The sequence below is a fragment of the Cervus elaphus genome, chromosome 18, assembly GCF_910594005.1.
Source record: "Cervus elaphus chromosome 18, mCerEla1.1, whole genome shotgun sequence".
In the NCBI taxonomy this organism is placed as follows: Eukaryota; Metazoa; Chordata; class Mammalia; order Artiodactyla; family Cervidae; genus Cervus; species Cervus elaphus.
In genome coordinates this window covers 108506656-108527617 of record NC_057832.1, presented here as the reverse complement: position 1 = coordinate 108527617, position 20962 = coordinate 108506656, and the positions used below count along the sequence as shown (strand labels likewise).

The window sequence follows — 20962 nt, the reverse complement described above, 5'->3', positions numbered from 1 at the left end:
TTTTGTCTCCTGAATATAGGTGTGCCCCAACGTTTGGGTTAACCCTTTTGATGGACCTGTCTTCCACTTCTCTCCCCGAAAGCCCTGACTCCATTGGGTTCTGTTGTCACATCTACAAAGATGGCTGCCTTGTGTACTTCCCCAGGCCTTTAGTAGACTCTAGGTTCTTCATCTCCAAGTGTCTGAGAAGTATCTGCCTCTAAATATCCTGCCAGTCTGAGTCAAACCCATTTTCTTTCCCCCAGGGCAGGGTTTCTGACACTCCCCTCAACCTTTTCTTCCTCCTTCACCTTACCTTAACCATTGATCAGTAAGTCCTTTCATTGAGCACTCCTGAGCCTTCCCTGTCTATTTCCTACTTTTCAATCTCACTTCTAAATGAATGTCTTGTTGAATTAGTGAATGATTTTCTCTGACCACAGTCTTTCTCCCCATCTTTCCTATCTGTATGTACTTCCGCTAAGTTGTTTTTCTTGATGTAGCACTTGTCACACTTCCTGCCTCCTTAAAAACTTTTAGTGGTGTCTTAGTGTCCAAAATGGTGGTCTTCAAACTTTTCAGCCAGCGCATATTCACCAAGAACTTTAGATTTCTCACTCCCAATATTTGTGTGATAAAACATACAAGACAGAGGTTGTAAATGGATGAGATTAGATGATTTTTTTTTAATTCGTTTAGAGCAGAATTTTCAAAATACACTCCATTGTTTTTAAAAAGAAATATTTATTATGTTGCGAGGCAACAATTTGAAAGTCTGTTTCTGAGTTTTAGGAAGGTATGAGTTTGGAAGAAGTCATCTAAGTCAGCAACAGATGAAACCAGGAAGGGGGAAAAGAGGGTAGAGATTAAGACCAAAAAAAAAAAAAAAAGGAAGGAACATTCTAGTGCTCTACCAAATAACAACAGGGATGAAAGACTTTGTGGTCTTTTCTGTTTTGTTGTGAAAAATTCTTCACCAGTTATTGCTGGCTTTTAGTTTTAAATACATAGGCTTCTTGTCTTTACAATTTTTTTTACTATGAGTATTTTCAACATACACTAAAGTAGAGAAGAGAGAATGATGAACCCCTATGTACCCATAGTTTCAACAGTTTTCAAAGTAAGGCCAGTCTTGGCTCATTTATTCTCCCTTTCCCATCCCTATTCTCAACACCAATGTGTTATTTTAAGCCAAATGCCAGAGTTTAGTTCCTTTGTAAATAGTATCTCCAAAGATGAAGGACTCTATTAATATAACTGCAGTGTAGTGATCACTTTTTCTACAATTATAACTTTAATATCATATAATATCAAGTTGGTTTTCAAATTTCTCCGACTGCCATATATTCAGACTTGCATTTACAGGAAATAAAACCTGTGCAGACATAATCCATAATCATTTTAATATGTTGCAATATATCTAATATATTTAGAAGCTTAGTTTTATTACACACAGTACATTTAGAAACTTTAGTTTGTTGCTTTATAATCATTATTCTTTGTTGTTTGAAACATCAAAACTGTTTTAAGTTCATAAGTTGGGTAGTTGACCTGCACTTTTCTATATTTTAAACGGGGAATAGTATGTTCTATATAAATGATATGATCTGTAGGAATAATTTAGTTTATGCAAGTTTGGGTGGATTTTCTGGAGAATTAATGAAAGTCTTTTTTCTTTTTTTAGTTGAGTGATAAAGTCTTATTTCTTAAATGTATTGGTCTAGTCATATTTTAAAATTGTTTTTATATAATTTTTGAGTTTGAGGGTCAAAAACTTTTAATCCATTAATGTAAATCATGTCCTCATAATAAGGACCATTGGGAGAATTCTTTTTCTTTTGCCTCAAAGCCTAGAAAATATATTATTTCCCCCAAGTATGTTTTAAAATATTCTCCTTTTCTTAGCAACTTATAAAACCTCATCTTCTAAAAGATGGGTTTGACACAAGGGAGTCTAAGGGCTTTCTTTGTGGATTACAGGGTGATGGGCTCTGTTGACCAATCGATGCCTATGTTGAGATTACCGTTCAGTTCAGTAACTGTTCTCTGTTTGTTTGTTTTTTTTTTTTTCTGTTCTCTGTTTGTATGAGGACTGTTTGCCTTTTGCTGGACTTCTAAATTTTCCTCTGTATTACTATTATTTATAGATTGGATTTCTCCTATAAATTCTGCAGTTCTAGTCTTTTCTTTTAAATTGCTTTTAGCTAGACATTTTAGTTGATGACAGGGCTTGCTTCATCGTTGGAAAATAGTTTAGGTCCTTTGTTGTGGGTATTTCTTTTTGCTTTGCTGAAATAGACACCCACACGTGGAGTTCTAATCTCAGTTCTGACACAAGTAATAACCACCATGTATTGAACAAATAACTGTGTACCAAGCACTATGATAAGCACTTCAGAGATGGTATCCAAGTCAGTCTCTGTCTTGACTCTTGAGGTAGGTGTTGTAAACATCTAACTGTTAGGAACTTCCCTGGTGGCTCAAATGGTGAAAATCTGCCTGAAATGCAGGAGACCCGGGTTTGATCCCTGGTCCCTGGAAGATCCCCAGGAGAAGAAAATGTCAACCCACTCCAGTATCTTTGCCTGGAGAATCGCATGGCAGAGGAGCCTGCAGGGTTGCAGGCCACAGGGTCGCAGAGTCAGACACGACTGAGTGACTAAGTTTCAGTTTCAGTTTAATGTAAGGAAACTCAGGCCTAGACTGTTTAGAATTTTACCAAAGGTCACATAGCAGATAGCTGACAAAGTTAGTGTTGAAACCAGATCCACAGAACGTCTTCTTTTTTAAAAAATATTTATTTATTTACTTGACTGCAGTGGGTCTTAGTTGTGGCTTTCAGGGTCTTAGCTCCCTGACCAAGGATCAAACCCAGGCCCCCTGTACTGGGAGCACAGAGTCTTAGCCATTGGATCACCAGGGCAGTCCCCTGTAGGACTTAACTTAGCTACTGGTGTTGTCAAGTAGCTGTAGGAAGGGTTGATCTTTCATTAATTCAGGTTCAAGACATTTTTTTGTAAGCATGGTTTCTGTTTAACTGTTTAAAGCAGGCTCTCCGAGTGCCTTCAACTAGCTTTGCGGTTTCTGCTGCTGTGGGTGTATCCTCTGGGCTCTTCCTGTTTGTATGACTTTCCTGTTTGCGTAATTGAAACTTTGGGTGGGGGTGGGTAGACAGGAAGAGAATGAATCGATTATTTCATAAATTAAAAAAAATGCAAAGAATAGTATAACAAGCATCAGAGTCTATATATTCTGAGTATATCACAAAAGCTACACTATATAAAACAATATATAGTATAATAAGCTTATAATTCACCTCTCAATAAATATTTATGATTTTTCATCTTTGCTTCTTTTATTTTAAAATAAAATAAAAGCCATAATATGCCTAAAGTTATTGTTTTTTTCTCTTCTTTAGTCTCATTTACCTCTTTCCCCAGAAACAATCTCAGTCATGATTTTGGTGTGTGTCCATGATTTTAAAATTTCCTCTCCTCTATGTTTTTATTCATAGACAAAATGTAGTGTTGCTTTATGTGTTTTAGAATTTTTACTCATTGTTATGTTTTGAAGATTGATTCATGCTTTTATAAGGATCTAGTTTATTCATCTTAACAGCTGTATAGCATTTCATCATATGATTTGTACATAATAATCATATGATTATCCCTGCAATAATAGACATTTAGAATATTTCTAAGTTTTTGCTACAAAGAAGCATGGTGCCAAGAGGCTACTTGTCTCTTGGTGCTTATGGCAAAAGCTTCTCCAAGGTATATCAGTGTGCTGTGCTGTACTTAGTCATTCAGTCATGTCTGACTCTTTGTGACCCCATGGACTGTAGCCCACCAGGCTCCACAGTCCATGAAATTTCCCAGGTAAAAATACTGGAGTGCGTTGCCATTCCCATCTTCAGGGGAATCTTTCTGACCCAGGGATCGAACCTGGGTCTCCTGCATTGCAGGTAGATTCTTTGCAATCTGAACCATGGGGCCAATTTATGTTTTTATGTTTGGTAGTCTCACTTTCCTGATTTTATAGACAATTAGCACTTGGTATTATCAGACTTTTTCTTTTCTTTTCCTTTTAACTTTTTGACTGCACCATGCAGCTTGTGAGATAAAAATCTTGGTTCCCTGACCAGGCATTGAACCTGCAGCCCCTGCAGTGGAAGCGCAGAGTCTTAACTGCTGGACTGCCGGGGAAGTCTCTTTTTTTTTTTAACTTTTTGACTGTACTTCGCAGCATGTGAGATCTTAGTTCCCTGACCAGGGACTGAACCACTGCCTACACTTTGTATTTGTGCTAATCTGAAGGGTATACAATCATATCTCATTGTTTTAATTTTAAAATTATTTTCTTATGAAAGTTTTTAATATGTGTTATTTATGTGCTTATGACACTATATACATACAGTGAAATATGCTTCAGAAATAAGCTTCAGAAATAAAATATTACCAGTTAAAAGCCCTAGAATTCTCACCTTTGATCAGTTCAGTCCAATCGCTCAGTCGTGTCCGACTCACGGCGACCCCGTGGACTGCAGCACGCCAGGCTTCTCTGTCCATCACCAACTTCCGGAGCTTGCTCAGACTCATGTCCATCGAGTCGGTGATGCCATGGGATGGTTGGATGGCATCATCTTTGATTATCTCCGCCATTTTAGAGGTGATAACTAGTGATAAACATAACAGCTTTAAGTATGATTGACTAATAAACATTGTGCATATTTCGGGTGTACAATGTAGTATTTTGATATATGTATACATTGTGTAGTGATTCCCTCAATCAAGCTGATGAACTTATTTATCACTTCATCTATTTACACCCATTTTTAAAAAGTTTATTTATTTATTTGGCTGCACTGGGATCTTAGTTGCAGCACATGGATCTTAGATCTTCATTGTGACATGCAGACTCTTAGTTGTGGCATGAGGGATCTAGTTCCTTAACCAGGGATTAAACCAGGGCCCTGTAAATTGGGAGTGGGAAATCTTAGCCACTGAGGCCACCAGGGAAGTCCTATTTACCCCCATTTTTTAAAATGATGAGAACATTTAATAACAACTCTCTTAGCAAGTCTCAAGTATGCCGATATTTATTATCAACCATGGTCACCATGCTGTACCTTAGAGATCCAGAACTTCTTCATCTTATAGGTGAAAATTTGTACCCTTTGACTGACGTCCCTCCTCCACTCAAATCCCTGGCAGGTACCATTCTACTCTCATATTCGATGTGTGTGACTTTCTTAGATTCCGTATGTAGGTGAGATCACGCAGTTTTTGTCCTTCTGTGTCTGGCTTATTTCATCTAGCATAAGGTCTTTTAGGTTCACACATGTCACAAATGGCAGTTTCCTTGTTTTTATGATTGAATAACGTTTCATTTTATACATCTAAACCATATTTTCTTTATCCATGCATCTGCGGATGCTCACTCAGGTTGTTTTCATGTCTTGGCTATTGTGAATAATGAGGCGATCAACTTGGGAGTGCAGATATTTCTTCAAGATAATGATTTCATTTCCTTTGGATATACACCCAGCAGTGAGATTGCTGGATCATATGTTGTTCTATTTTTAATTTTTTGAGGAACTCCATTCCATTTTCCATAATGGCCATACCAGTTTACAATCCCACAACACGGTTCTGCGTTTGATATTTATTTTCCCCACATGTTTATTGTCTTTCTACACATGTATTTATTTCTAAGCAATAGTTAGGATTGTTTTGCCTGTTTTCAAGGCTGTAGATTACATCAGTGATTGGGTATGCAAATATTGGCTTTATTTCGTCTTGTTTGCACAGTGTAATGTTTGAGACTCACTCCTGCTAACAAAGCCCTGTTTCTATACCACCTTGCGACCTGGGCAAGACAAATTTCTGCCCTGTGCCCTCTGCTGTATGGTCCTAGTTCTAGCCCAAGTGTATACCTAGTCACCTTTTGAGGAGTCTGTGGAGTTAAGGAATCGTGCTCATCTAGACCCTGTAACCTCCCTCCGGGGCCCTCCCCCACCCCCTCATCGTTCTAGACTATGCTGTGGGTTCCCAGAACCCTAGAATTCCCAAGCCCATTTCCAGGGCCTGAGTGGGCCTCTTCCCTGGGTCTTCCGACATGCGGAAGGAATTTGGATGTACAGGCTGGCATGTTCATTTCCTCAGTCTGATGGCACTAGCAATGTGGGACAGAGCCTGATGGGGAGAAGAGAAGTGATGGGCTGGAGGTGGGATCCAGGGCTGACTTTACATATATCATTCTACTGTTAATATATTCTATCACAGAACTCAAAGGAGTCTGAGCATTCTAAATTTGAACTTGGCCTTCCAGGTCATTATGAAAGTGCGTTTGTCAAGATAGGAAGAGGGAACATATTTTATTGAACCATTTCTTAGCTTGATTAATTACTTCTAAGTGTTTAGGTACTTGAGTCCTGGATTGGAAAGGTTCCCTGGAGAAGGAAATGGCAACCCACTCCGGTATTGTTGCCTGGGAAATCCTGTGGACCGAGGAACCTGGCAGGCTACAGTCTGTGGGGTCACAAAAGAGTCAGACACGATTAGCAACTAAACAACAACAACAACAACACTGGCCTCCAAACCCCATCATTTTAAGAGAGGGACTGCTCTAGTTCTTTCTTTTATAAACAGTTGCTTTCTTTTGTACAAATGTGCACTATTTATGTATCAATTTTTTTGTTATTAAAATAGAGGTTGTTTTCAGTTTTTTGTTATTATAAACTAATAATTTAGAATATCTTTCTTTGTGTACACATGGAAGAATTACCTAGGTATCTAGTAGCAGAATTCCCATGCTTAAGTTTTAGGGGCCAATACCAAATCTCCAGGTGTGCATACCAAGTTTTAGTCCCACCAGAAAAATATGAACGTTCCTTTGTTTCATATCTTTGCCAATTGATGTCATCAGCCTTTTACAAATTGTGCCAATACAAGGAATGTGAAGTTGTACCTCATTATAGTTTCGACTGTTTATATATTGTTAGTCTCTAGCACTTTTAAGTCATACTGCTTGTTTCAAAATTTTTCTTAAAATTTTATACAATTTTAAAAAGTTTCTTTCCCTTTATAGTTATTACAAAATATTGGCCCTGTTCCTCATTTTGTACAATATATCCTTGAGCCTATCTTACACCTAATAGTTTATATCTCCCACTGCTAGATTTCTCCTCCCCCGACCCCCACAGGAAACCACTTGTTTGTTCTCTGTATATCTGCGGGTCTGCTTCTTGTTATATTCACTGTTTGTTGTATTTTTTTAGATTCATATATATGTGATATCATACAGTACTTTTCTTTCTCTGTCTGACTTATTTCACTTAGTGTAAAGTCCTCCAAGTCCTTCTGTGTTTCTGCAAACGGCAAAATTTTGTTTTTTTATGGCTGAGTAGCATTCCATTGTGGTATTCCAAAGTATACTACATCTTCTTTATCTATCTGTCTGTTGATGGACTCTTTGGCTGCGTCCATATCTTGGCAATTGTAAATAGTGCTTCTAAATACTGGGTATGTGTCCTTTTAAATTGGTGTTTTTGCTTTTTTCAGATATATACCCAGTAGTGGAATTAATAGATCATGTGGTAGTTTTTATTTTTAGTTTTCTGAGAGACCTCCATACTATTCTCCACAATGGTTGCACAATGGTTGTACATTCCCACCAACAGTGTACGAGGGTTCCATTTTCTCCACATCCTTGCCAACATTTGTTGTTTGTGTTCTTTTTGATGATAACCATTCTGACAGGTGTGAAGTGCTATCTCACTGTGATTTTGATTTGCATTTCCCTGATAATTAGTGATGCTGAGAATTTTTTCATGTGTTTGTTGGCCATCTGTATTTCCTTTTTGGAAAAATGTCTATTCAGTTCTGCCCATTTTTAAATTGTTTGATTTTGCTTTGATGTTGAGTTGTATGAGCTGTTTATATATGTTGGATATTATATACGCTGGCTATTAATCCCTTATTGGTCATAGCGTTTGCAAATATTCTTTCCTATTCAGTAGGCTGTCTTTTCATTTTGTCGATGGTTTCCTTTGCTGTGCAAAATCTTTTCCATTTAATTAGGTCCCATTTGTTACTTTTTGCATTCATTCCCTTTGCTTCAAGAGACAGAGCCAAGAAAAATATTGCTATGGCCTAATGCTTGTTTTTTAAGTTTGTCTTATGTGGTGTCTGATTCTTGGAAGTTGGTTCTTATTTTCATTTTTCTTTTTCTGTCCTCTTAGCAATCTATTTTTGCCTGTAATTGCTTTTATTGCATTTTATTTTTTATTGTAAACTGTACAGTTCAATGGCAATAAGTACATTCATGATGTTGTGCAACCATCTCCACTTTCTGGTTCCAGAACATTTTCATCATCCCCAAAAGAAACCCCACACCCATCCATGGGCACACCTCATTCTTTCCTCTCCACAGCCTCTGGTAACCTCTAATCCACTTTCTGTTTGCATGGATTTGGCTGTTTTGGAAGTTTCCTGTAAATGGAATCATACAATATTTTCCCTATTGTATCTGGCTTCTTTCACTTAGCATAATGTCTTCACAGTTTGCCATTTACTTCTGTGTGTTACATGTCTTTTGTTGGGGTATATACCCAGGAGGAATCTCCCTGAAAGTTCCCTTTGTTACTAATTGTGCTCTGTCCTTGGAGTCTTCCTGAAATTTTAAATAAGTGACAAAAAAAGAGTATCTGATAACAAAATATTTTCTGCCTTTTACTTAATGTAGAGGTGACAGAATTAAATATTTAAGGTAAGTATAGATTTGTTTCCATAAAAAGTTCTAATTGGATTACTACTCCTAACCACATTTATTTCCAAACTGGTATCTGTGACCTTTGGGCTTCTCTGGTAGCTCAGACGGTAAAGAATCCACCTGCAATGTGGGAGTCTTGGGTTCGATCCCTGGGCTGGAAAGATCTCCTGGGGAAGGGAATGGCTATCCACTCCAGTATATTTTTGCCTGGGGAATCCCATGGACAGAAGAGCCTGGCGAGCTACAGTCCATGGGGTGACAAAGAATCAGTGATCTTTACCTACAGACTACTTTATTTTTTTTTTAATTTTTATTTTTTCATTTATTTTTATTAGTTGGAGGCTAATCACTTTACAATAATACAGTGTGTTTTGTCATACATTGACATGAATCAGCCATGGATTTACATGTATTCCCCATCCCGATCCCCCCTCCCACCTCCCTCTCTACCCAATCCCTCTGGGTCTTCCCAGTGCACCAGGCCTGAGCACTTGTCTCATGCATCCAACCTGGGCTGGTGATCTGTTTCACCCTAGATAATGTACATGTTTCGATGCTGTTCTCTCGAAACATCCCACCCTCGCCTTCTCCCACAGAGTCCAAAAGTCTGTTCTGTACATCTGTGTCTCTTTTTCTGTTTTGCATATAGGGTTATCATTACCATCTTTCTAAATTCCATATATATATGTGTTAGTATGCTGTATTGGTCTTTATCTTTCTGGCTTACTTCACTCTGTATAATGGGTTCCAGTTTCATCCATCTCATTAGAACTGATTCAAATGAATTCTTTTTAATGGCTGAGTAATATTCCATCGTGTATATGTACCACAGCTTCTTTATCCATTCGTCTGCTGATGGGCATCTAGGTTTCTTCCATGTCCTGGCTATTGTAAACAGTGCTGCGATGAACATTGGGGTGCACGTGTCTCTTTCAGATCTGGTTTCCTTGGTGTGTATGCCCAGAAGTGGGATTGCTGGGTCATATGGCAGTTCTAGTTCCAGTTTTTAAGAAATCTCCACACTGTTCTCCATAGCGGCTGTACTAGTTTGCATTCCCACCAACAGTGTAAGAGGGTTCCCTTTTCTCCACACCCTCTCCAGCATTTATTGCTTGTAGACTTTTGGATAGCAGCCATGCTGACTGGCGTGTAATGGTACCTCATTGTGGTTTTGATTTGCATTTCTCTGATGATGAGTGATGTTGAGCATCTTTTCATGTGTTTGTTAGCCATCTGTATGTCTTCTTTGGAGAAATGTCTGCTTAGTTCCTTGGCCCATTTTTTGATTGGGTCATTTATTTTTCTGGAATTGAGCTGCAGGAGTATTGAGCTGCTTGTATATTTTTGAGATTAATCTTTTGTCTGTTGCTTCGTTTGCTATTATTTTCTCCCAATCTGAGGGCTGTCTTTTCACCTTGCTTATAGTTTCCTTTGTTGTGCTAAAGCTTTTAAGTTTCATTAGGTCCCATTTGTTTATTCTTGCTTTTATTTCCAATATTCTGGGAGGTGGGTCATAGAGGATCCTGCTGTGATTTATGTCGGAGAGTGTTTTGCCTATGTTCTCCTCTAGGAGTTTTATAGTTTCTGGTCCTACATTTAGATCTTTAATCCATTTTGAGTTTATTTTTGTGTATGGTGTGAGAAAGTGTTCTAGTTTCATTCTTTTACAAGTGGTTGACCAGTTTTCCCAGCACCACTTGTTAAAGAGGTTGTCTTTTTTCCATTGTATATCCTTGCCTCCTTTGTCGAAGATAAGTTGTCCATAGGTTCGTGGATTTATCTCTGGGCTTTCTATTCTGTTCCATTGATCTATATTTCTGTCTTTGTGCCAGTACCATACTGTCTTGATGACTGTGGCTTTGTAGTATAGTCTGAAGTCCGGCAGGTTGATTCCTTCAGCTCCATTCTTCTTTCTCAAGATTACTTTGGCTATTCGAGGTTTTTTGTATTTCCATACAAATTGGGAAATTATTTGTTCTGGTTCTGTGAAAAATACCGTTGGTAGCTTGATAGGGATTGCATTGAATCTATAGATTGCTTTGGGTAGAATAGCCATTTTGACAATATTGATTCTTCCAATCCATGAACACGGTATGTTTCTCCATCTGTTTGTGTCCTCTTTGATTTCTTTCATCAGTGTTTTATAGTTTTCTATGTATAGGTCTTTTGCTTCTTTAGGTAGATATACTCCTAAGTATTTTATTCTTTTTGTTGCAATGGTGAATGGTATTGTTTCCTTAATTTCTCTTTCTGTTTTCTCATTGTTAGTGTATAGGAATGCAAGGGATTTCTGTGTGTTAATTTTATATCCTGCAACTTTACTATATTCGTTGATTAGCTCTAGTAATTTTCTGGAAGAGTCTTTAGGGTTTTCTATGTAGAGGATCATGTCATCTGCAAACAGTGAGAGTTTCACTTCTTCTTTTCCTATCTGGATTCCTTTTACTTCTTTTTCTGCTCTGATTGCTGTGGCCAAAACTTCCAACACTATGTTGAATAGTAGTGGTGAGAGTGGGCACCCTTGTCTTGTTCCTGATTTTAGGGGAAATGCTTGCAATTTTTCACCATTGAGGGTAATGCTTGCTGTGGGTTTGTCATATATAGCTTTTATTATATTGAGGTATGTTCCTTCTATTCCTGCTTTCTGGAGAGTTTTAATCATAAATGGGTGTTGAATTTTGTCAAAGGCTTTTTCTGCATCTATTGAGATAATCATATGGTTTTTATCTTTCAATTTGTTAATGTGGCGTATTACATTGATTGATTTGCGGATATTAAAGAATCCTTGCATTCCTGGGATAAAGCCCACTTGGTCATGGTGTATGATTTTTTTAATATGTTGTTGGATTCTGTTTGCTAGAATTTTGTTAAGGATTTTTGCATCTATGTTCATCAGTGATATTGGCCTGTAATTTTCTTTTTTTGTGGCATCTTTGTCTGGTTTTGGAATTAGGGTGATGGTGGCCTCATAGAATGAGTTTGGAAGTTTACCTTCTTCTGCAATTTTCTGGAAGAGTTTGAGTAAGATAGGTGTTAGCTCTTCTCTAAATTTTTGGTAGAATTCAGCTGTGAAGCCATCTGGTCCTGGGCTTTTGTTTGCTGGAAGATTTCTGATTACAGTTTCGATTTCCTTGCTTGTGATGGGTCTGTTAAGATCTTCTATTTCTTCCTGGTTCAGTTTTGGAAAGTTATACTTTTCTAAGAATTTGTCCATTTCATCCAAGTTGTCCATTTTATTGGCATAGAGCTGCTGGTAGTAGTCTCTTATGATCCTTTGTATTTCAGTGTTGTCTGTTGTGATCTCTCCATTTTCATTTCTAATTTTGTTAATTTGGTTCTTCTCCCTTTGTTTCTTAATGAGTCTTGCTAATGGTTTGTCAATTTTGTTTTATTTTTTCAAAAAACCAGCTTTTAGCTTTGTTGATTTTTGCTATGGTCTCTTTAGTTTCTTTTGCATTTATTTCTGCCCTAATTTTTAAGATTTCCTTCCTTCTACTAACCCTGGGGTTCTTCATTTCTTCCTTCTCTAGTTGCTTTAGGTGTAGAGTTAGGTTATTTATTTGACTTTTTTCTTGTTTCTTGAGGAAAGCCTGTAATGCTATGAACCTTCCCCTTAGCACTGCTTTTACAGTGTCCCATAGGTTTTGGGTTGTTGTGTTTTCATTTTCATTCATTTCTATGCATATTTTGATTTCTTTTTTGATTTCTTCTATGATTTGTTGGTTATTCAGAAGCGTGTTATTTAGCCTCCATATGTTTGAATTTTTAACAATTTTTTTCCTGTAATTGAGATCTAATCTTACTGCACTGTGATCAGAAAAGGTGACTGGAATGATTTCAGTTTTTTTGAATTTACCAAGACTAGATTTATGGCCCAGGATGTGATCTATTCTGGAGAAGGTTCCGTGTGCACTTGAGAAAAAGGTGAAGTTGATTGTTTTGGGGTGAAATGTCCTATAGATATCAATTAGGTCTAGCTGGTCCATTGTGTCATTTAAAGTTTGTGTTTCCTTGTTAATTTTCTGTTTAGTTGATCTATCCATAGTTGTGAGTGGGGTATTAAAGTCTCCCACGATTATTGTGTTACTATTAATTTCCTCTTTCATACTCGTTAGCGTTTGCCTTACATATTGCGGTGCTCCTATGTTGGGTGCATATATATTTATAATTGTTATATCTTCTTCTTGGATTGATCCTTTGATCATTATGTAGTGTCCTTCTTTGTCTCTTTTCACAGCCTTTATTTGAAAGTCTATTTTATCTGATATGAGTATTGCGACTCCTGCTTTCTTTTGTTCTCCGTTTGCATGAAATATTTTTTTCCAGCCCTTCACTTTTAGTCTGTATGTGTCTCTTGTTTTGAGATGGGTCTCTTGTAGACAGCATATATAGGGGTCTTGTTTTTGTATCCATTCAGCCAATCTTTGTCTTTTGGTTGGGGTGTTCAACCCATTTACATTTAAGGTAATTATTGATAGGTATGGTCCCGTTGCCATTTACTTTGTTGTTTTGGGTTCACGTTTGTACAACCTTTCTGTGTTTCCTGTCTAGAGAAGATCCTTTAGCACTTGTTGAAGAGCTGGTTTTGTGGTGCTGAATTCTCTCAGCTTTTGCTTCTCTGTAAAGCTTTTGAATTCTCCTTCATATCTGAATGAGATCCTTGCTGGGTACAGTAATCTAGGTTGTAGGTTATTCTCTTTCATTACTTTAAGTATGTCCTGCCATTCCCTTCTGGCCTGGAGGGTTTCTATTGATAGATCAGCTGTTATCCTTATGGGAATCCCTTTGTGTGTTATTTGTTGTTTCTCCCTTGCTGCTTTTAATATTTGTTCTTTGTGTTTGATCTTTGTTAATTTGATTAATATGTGTTTTGGGGTGTTTCGCCTTGGGTTTATCCTGTTTGGGACTCTCTGGGTTTCTTGGACTTGGGTGGCTATTTCCTTCCCCATTTTAGGGAAGTTTTCAGCTATTATCTCCTCGAGTATTTTCTCATGGCCTTTCTTTTTGTCTTCTTCTTCTGGGACTCCTATGATTCGAATGTTGGGGTGTTTCACATTGTCCCAGAGGTCCCTGAGGTTGTCCTCATTTCTTTTGATTCTTTTTTCTTTTTTCCTCTCTGCTTCATTTATTTCCACCATTTTATTTTCTACTTCACTTATCCTATCTTCTGTCTCCGTTATTCTACTCTTGGTTCCCTCCAGAGTGTTTTTTATCTCATTTATTGCATTATTCATTTTTAATTGACTCTTTTTTATTTCTTCTAGGGCTTTATTAAACATTTCTTGCATCTTCTCTATCTTTGTCTCCATGCTATCTATCTGTAACTCCATTTTGTTTTCAAGATTTTGGATCATTTTTATTATCATTATTCTAAATTCTTTTTCAGGTAGATTCCCTATCTCCTCCTCTTTTGTTTGACTTGGTGAGCATTTTTCATGTTCCTTTACCTGTTGGGTATTTCTCTGCCTTTTCATCTTGTTTAGATTGCTGTGTCTGGACTGGGCTTTCTGTATTCTGGAGGTCTGTGGTTCCTTTTTATTGTGTAGGTTTCACCCAGTGGGTGGGGTTGGACGATTGGCTTGTCAAGGTTTCCTGGTTAGGGAAGCTTGCGTCGGTGTTCTGGTGCGTGGAACTGGATTTCTTCTCTCTGGAGTGCAATGGAGTGCCCAGTAATGAGTTTTGAGATGGGTCTATGTGTTATGTGTGACTTTGGGCAGCCTGTAAGTTGACGCTCAGGGCTATGTTCCTGTGTTGCTGGAGAATTTGCGTGGTATGTCTTGCTCTGAAACTTACTGGCTCTTGGGTGGTGGTTGGTTTCAGTGTAGGTATGGAGGCTTTTGGACGGTCTCTTATTACTTAATGTTCCGTGTAGTCAGGAGTTTTCTGGTGTTCTCAGGTTTTGGGCTTAAGTCTCCTGCCTCTGGATTTCAGTTTTATTCTTCCAGTAGTCTCAAGACTTCTCCAACTATACAGCACTGATAATAAAACTTCTAGGTTAATGGTGAAAGGATTCTCCACCATGAGGGACACCCAGAGAGGCTCACAGAGTTACATGAAGAAGAGGAGAGGGAGGAGGGAGATAGAAATGAGCAGGAGGAGAAAAAGGGGGACTCATGAGGAGAGAGACAGATCTACGCAGTTGTCTGTTCCCAAAGTGTTCTCTGTAGCCCAGAAATCCACAAAGATTCACAGAATTGGATTGGGAAGAGAAGGGGAAAGGAGGAAATAGAGGTGTTCTGAGGTAGAAAACAGAGTCAAAAGTGGGAGAGAGTAATCAACACACTCCTGAGTAAAAATGGGAACTGAATATTGGATTCTTAAATGTCCAAAGTTTATATCATATACAGAAAAACAAAGATTAAAAATCTAGAGTAGAGGTTAGACTCTTAAAAATACAATATTAAAAACAAAAACACAAAAAATTTTAGAAATATATATGAAGTTCAGTTTAAAAATAGGGCTTCTCTCTTTTTTTTTTTCTTGCAAGGTTATAGTGAAATGAAAATGAAAATTAAGGAGTAGTAGAGAAGTAATAGAGGACTTTAAAAGAAAATAAGAGGAAAAGAAAAAAGAAAAAAAACAAGAAAAAATTTTTTCCTAATTAAGAAAATCGTAAAAATATATGAAAACGAAAGTTAAGGAGTAATGGGGGAGTAATAGGGAATTTTAAAAGAAAATGAAAGAGAAAAAATAAAAAAGAAAAGAAAAAAATTTTTTTTAATAAAGAAAAAAAGGTAAAAATACATCTAGGAATTTCTCTGGAGCTGTTGCGGTCAGTGTGGGTTCGGTTCAGTTTCAAATAGCTCCTCATTCCAGCTTACACTTCTCGATATCTACAGGCCCCTTCCGGTGTAGTCGGTGTTACCTACAGGGATTTTAATCTGTTGCACCGGTCCCTTCTGAAGTGGTTCCCTTTGTTTATTTGGCTTCTGTTTGCCGGTCTCTTCAGTGCCTAATTTCCGCCCTGACACAGGCCGGCGGCGGTGGTCTCTTGTTCAGGTTCGCTAGTTCCGTCGCGCTGCGGGGACTGGGGGCTCTGCTTTCCCCGTCTACGCTGCTCAGGCTCCCGGCTGCTCTATATGGAGCGGGCCCTGCGCTGCACGTGGTTCCAGTTTTCGGGTGTTCCACAAAAGCGTGGACTCGGTTGCGCCTGCGTTTTGTGCCTTCCCTGCCAGAGCAGCTCAGGCAGCCAGGAGCTTGTCGGGCGCACTCTCCCCGGTGCGGCACACCTTCTCCCCTCCGCGGTCCCAGCCTCAGGTTCAGCTCGCGCCGGTTGGGTGCGTGTGCCCTGTGTTTAGCTGCGACCCTCCCGGCAGATGTCGACCATCCAGAATTTCAGGAAGTCTTTGGTTAGAAACTGGAGGCCTGTTTGCAGTTTGGTAGGGGATGCCGCCTTTGGGGCCGAGTTTGCCCCTTTCCCCTCCCCCCTGCCTCCTGCCTCTTGTGGGGCTGGGCCGGTCAGCAGCTGGCTAGCTCCTCTGGACTTGCTCAGACCCTTTGTTCTGCGAACGGCCGGCAGCGTGTTCGGGCTGGTTAATTTTCTATCTCTCTTTTGCTGTCCCACAGTTTAAGTTGGTTTCTCACAAAAGCTTCCTCTGATTGCCCTCAGGACACTCAGGCCTGGTCCTTACCCTAAGCAATGCCACCCGCTCCTCTCCGTTCTGCCCCCACTTGCTGGTGGCGGATGCGGGCGTCTGGGGTACTTTTCTGCTGGGAGTTGCTTTTAGGCATGTAATCTGTGGGTTTTATTTATTTTCCTCCCAGTTAGGTTGCCCTCCGAGATTCGAACACTTCCCCCAGACCCGCCAGTGCGAGGGTTTCCTGGTGTTTGGAAACTTCCTCTATTATGACTCCCTTCCCGGGACAGGTCTCCGTCCCTAGCTCTTTTGTCTCTCTTTTTATCTTTTATATTTTGTCCTACCTCCTTTTGAAGACAGTGGGCTGCTTTTCTGGGCGCCTGATGTCCTCAGCTAGCGATCAGAAGCTGTTTTGTGAAGTTTGCTCTGCGTTGAATTCTTCTTTTGATAAATTTGTGGGGGAGAAAGTGGTCTCCCCATCCTATTCCTCTGCCATCTTGGCTCCTCCTCCTACAGACTACTTTAGCATTAGCAAGGTCCCAAGATGGTTTTAGAAAAGGAATAAAAGAAGAACTTCAGATCTCAAGTCCAATGAGAAATCAATTTAACCAAATTGGGGTATAAAAGTTGGACTCAGTTTGGGAGAAGAAAGTGGAGACCTCATTCATGATCTTTGAATGCTTCCTCACTGAGAAGAAATTTTAATATGTTTCAGACCTAGGACTTACCTAGTGGTCCAGTGTTTAGGACTCCGGGCTTCCTCTGCAAGGGGGGGCCGGTTTGATCCCTTGTCAGGGAACTAAGATCCCACATGCTACATAGTACTTCCTGCTCTTCACTGTCTTCACTTGCTATGCTTTTTCTTGGTCCTGATGTGGACTTAGGGCAATGATGCCAAACTTTCGCTGCACATTGGAGTCACTTGAGGAATCTTTTATAGATACTGGTGCCCAGATCTTACCCCTGGACATTCTGATTTAATTGATATAGGGTATGACTTGGGCATTGGGGTTTTTTAAAAGACCATGGGTGGGGCTTCCCTGGTGGCTCAGTGGTAAAGAAACTGCCTTGCCAATGCAGGGGACAGGTGTTCAATTCCCAGTCGGGGAAGATCCCACATGCCTTGGAGCAACTAAGCTTGCGCACTGCAACTATTGAGCCTGCACCCTAGAGCCTGTGCTTTACAACAAAAGCAGCCACAGTAATGAGAAGTTCTCGCACCGCAACTCAAGAGCAGCCTCTGTTCTCTGCAACTAGAGAAAAGCCTGCACAGCAACCAGGACCCAGCACAGCCAAAATAAATAAATGAAATTATTTAAAAAAAAAAAAAGGCCATGGGTGGTTCTAATGGGCAGCAGAGTTTGAGAACCCCCCTAATTAAAAGGACCAGAGAAGTAGGTCAACCTGGGGAGCTGGTCTAAAGTGTTGTGGCACCTGTATGGTCTGCCTTACTTTTGGTACAGTTATAGATTACAGTCAGTTCTTCCACCCTGCACCGCTCCCCTTCTGGGAAACTTGGCCATCTGCACCTGGGGCTCACCACAGTCGGCACTCAGGGGTGCCTCTTCTCTGCACCCAGTAGACTCTGCGTAACACGGTTGCGGTTAAAGCAGACCGGTTCCTTCGGCTCCACCCTTTCCCTTCCTGCTCACTGGTCCTTAGACTGCTCCTGTGTTCTCCGCTGGTCTACTCTGGTTTTCCCCCACCCGACTAGGGGTTCCCGATGTGGTGAATCACTCCTGCCTCTAGTAACCGGCAATTGAATCTCAAACGTCAGAGGTACAGTCATATAGAAAATAGGAGTCTCATGACTTGGACACGTTTCAGGCTTGGTTTGATTGACGACATTTTATTCTGTAGACTAATGTTCTCTAGATTTTTATCTTTCACAGGCCTTGGTTTCTTTCTCGCCTGGCTGGCATTGTGGTGAGATATTTCCTGTGTTCTACACGAACTGGCTAGCTCTTTGATTCTGTCCACCCTCCCCCCATGAGGTGTTGGGGAGCAGAGCAGGTGAAAGGAAGAGGTATTTTGATGCAAACAATGGTTGAAAAATAAGACTCTCTAGAGAGTAGATGTGTGGCCACAGTGGGGGAAGGAGAGATTGGGATGGATTAAGAGAAGCACGGACATATATACACGCCCACGTGTCAATTCGATAGCTAGTGGGAAGCTGCTGTGTCACACAGGGAGCTCAGCTCAGGGCTCTGTGATGACTTCCAGGAGTGGCCTGGGAGGGAGGCTCAGGAAGGATATGCATATGGCTGGTTCACGCTGTTATATAGCAGAAACTAACACAGCACTGTAAAGCAATTGTATTCCAATTAAAAAAACAAACTGGGGCTCCCCTGGAGGCTCAGTAATAAAGAGCAGGCGATAAGGGTTTGATCCCTGCTCTGGGAAGATCCCACATTGCCTCGGAGTCGCTAAGCCTGTGTGCCTCAGCTATTGAGCCTGTGCTCCAGAGCCCATGAGCTGCAACTCCTGAAGCCTGGGCTCTCTAGAGTCTGTCTGTGCTCCACACCAAGAGAAACCACCACATTAAGAATCCCCCATAACTAGAGAGTGGCTTCTGCTCACCACAAGTAGAGAAAAGCGCTCGCAGTAATGAAGACCTACACAGCCAAAAAAAAAAAAAAAAAAGAGAGAGAAAATTATTTTTAAAAATAAAAATAAACTAAAACCAAGATTCTCCCTAAGGTTATCTTTTTCTCATTGGTCTGGTTGTGGAGCCTAGGGTTGACCCTATGTTTACTGATTTGTGAAGTGCCAGAGCTCACACGTGTGAATATCTAGTTCAGGAACCTAGCTTAGAATTTCATCCAACAGGTCCAACCAGCAACTCTCAGCCCTGACTGCACAATGAAATCATCTGGGGTCCCACCTCTTGTCAAATTAAATAACCATCTCTGAGGGCGTGGCCAGGCTTAGGTATTTCTCAGCACTGCCCAGTTGGTTATTATGTGTAGCCAGGGATGAGAACCTCTCTGCAGGCTAGACTTCATCTGTGCTTGGGCAAGCACTTACTGCCAGGGTTAAAATAACCTTTCATTCAGTGGCTGGAAGTAAAGAATGAAAAGCCTTGTTTTTAGGCTTTTGGCTTGAGATTCTTGAGAGAGCTTCTTGCCTCTCCCAAGGCCATCTTCGCTCTTTTTAGAAAAGTTATCATTTCCTATCCCAACTCATGCTGTTTGAAGTTCATCTACTCCAAGGGCAGGCAGCCTTCTGCAAACGCTTGTTTCCCCCTGGGCAGCTCATAAGGGCTGTGGGTGAGCTCTTTTCTATGCTGGGAGGTGGGGAGTCCCATGACTGTGAGTCAACCCTTTGTTGGAGAAGGTCACCTTGAGTATGCTTATCCAGATGTGCTCTTTGGCCCAGCAGCATTAGCATCACCTAGGAGGTTGTGAGAAATGTACACTCAGACCTCATCCCAGACCTCCTGATCAGGAACTCTGGGGGTGGTGTCTAGCATTCTGTGTTCTAACAAACCTTCTCAGTGATTCTGATGTGAGCTAGAAAGTTGAGACTCACCCTGTAGGTCTGGGACAGGGCCTGAGAATTTGCGTTTCTGACAACCTCCTAGGTGATGCTGATTGGAGGACTTCACTTTGAGAACCACTGGTTTTGAGAACCCCAAGAGGCCTTGGGGGATTTTCACACTGTTTCCTGGCTAAAGCCTCGTAGCCAGTATTAGGGGCCTGGAACTGAGACAGAGTGATCAGAAGAAAGTGAGAAGGAACCTTCTGCATCTTAAACCTAAGTATGACCTCCATTAAGCCCTGACCATGACAGGTTCGGCTGAAGGCTGAATCAGTCATCTGCTGAACTTGTTTCCTCAATGCCAATCATGAGAAACAGTTTCTTTTCTTTTTAAAAAAATAATTTATTAAATGTTCATGTTTGCTTGATGAAGTACTAGACATAACCTTTATGGATCTGGGAACTGCCATAGAAAATAGACTAGCATAAGTGAGTGTGCTCAGTCGTGTCTGACTCTGCAACCCTATGGACTGTAGCCCACCAGGCTCCTCTGTCCATGGGATTTCTCAGGCAAGAATACTGGAGTGCGTTGCCGTTTCCTATTCCAGGGGATATTCCTGACCCAGGTGTCTCAGTGGTAAAGAATCCTCCTAACAATGAAAGATGGTTCCTGCGTTGGCAGGAAGATTCTTCACCAAATGGCACCGCCTGGAAAGCCTGAAATAGTTTCATTTTTTCTTTTGGCCTCGCTGCGATGCATGCAGGATCTTAGTTTCCTGACCAGTAGTTGAACCTGTGACCCCTGCAGTGGAAGCATGGAGTCTTAACCACTGCACTGCCAGGGAAGTCGCAAGAACCAGTTTCTATCATTTATTGTGTTCCTCCTACACCATATTCTTCCCTGGTAGCTCAGATAGTAAAGAATCTGCTTGCAGTGCAAGAGACCCAGGTTCTATCCCTGGAGAAGATCTCCTGGAGAAAGAAATGGCAATATACTCCAGTATTCTTGCCTCCAGTGGACAGAGGAGCCTGGTGTGATACAGTCAATAGGGTTGCAAAGAACTGGACATGGCTTAACTATTAAACAATAACATCAACAAGGGAACAGTAATTGGGATAATAATCTAGCATGGCTTTCTTTTTTTTCTTTTTGG

General features: G+C 40.4%; 1 protein-coding gene across 1 annotated transcript in view; it reads left to right on the top strand.

Moving 5' to 3' along the window:
- Positions 1-20962, top strand: part of ZC3HAV1 (zinc finger CCCH-type containing, antiviral 1) — a 55664-nt gene that overhangs the window by 1715 nt on the left and 32987 nt on the right. The window lies entirely within an intron of this gene.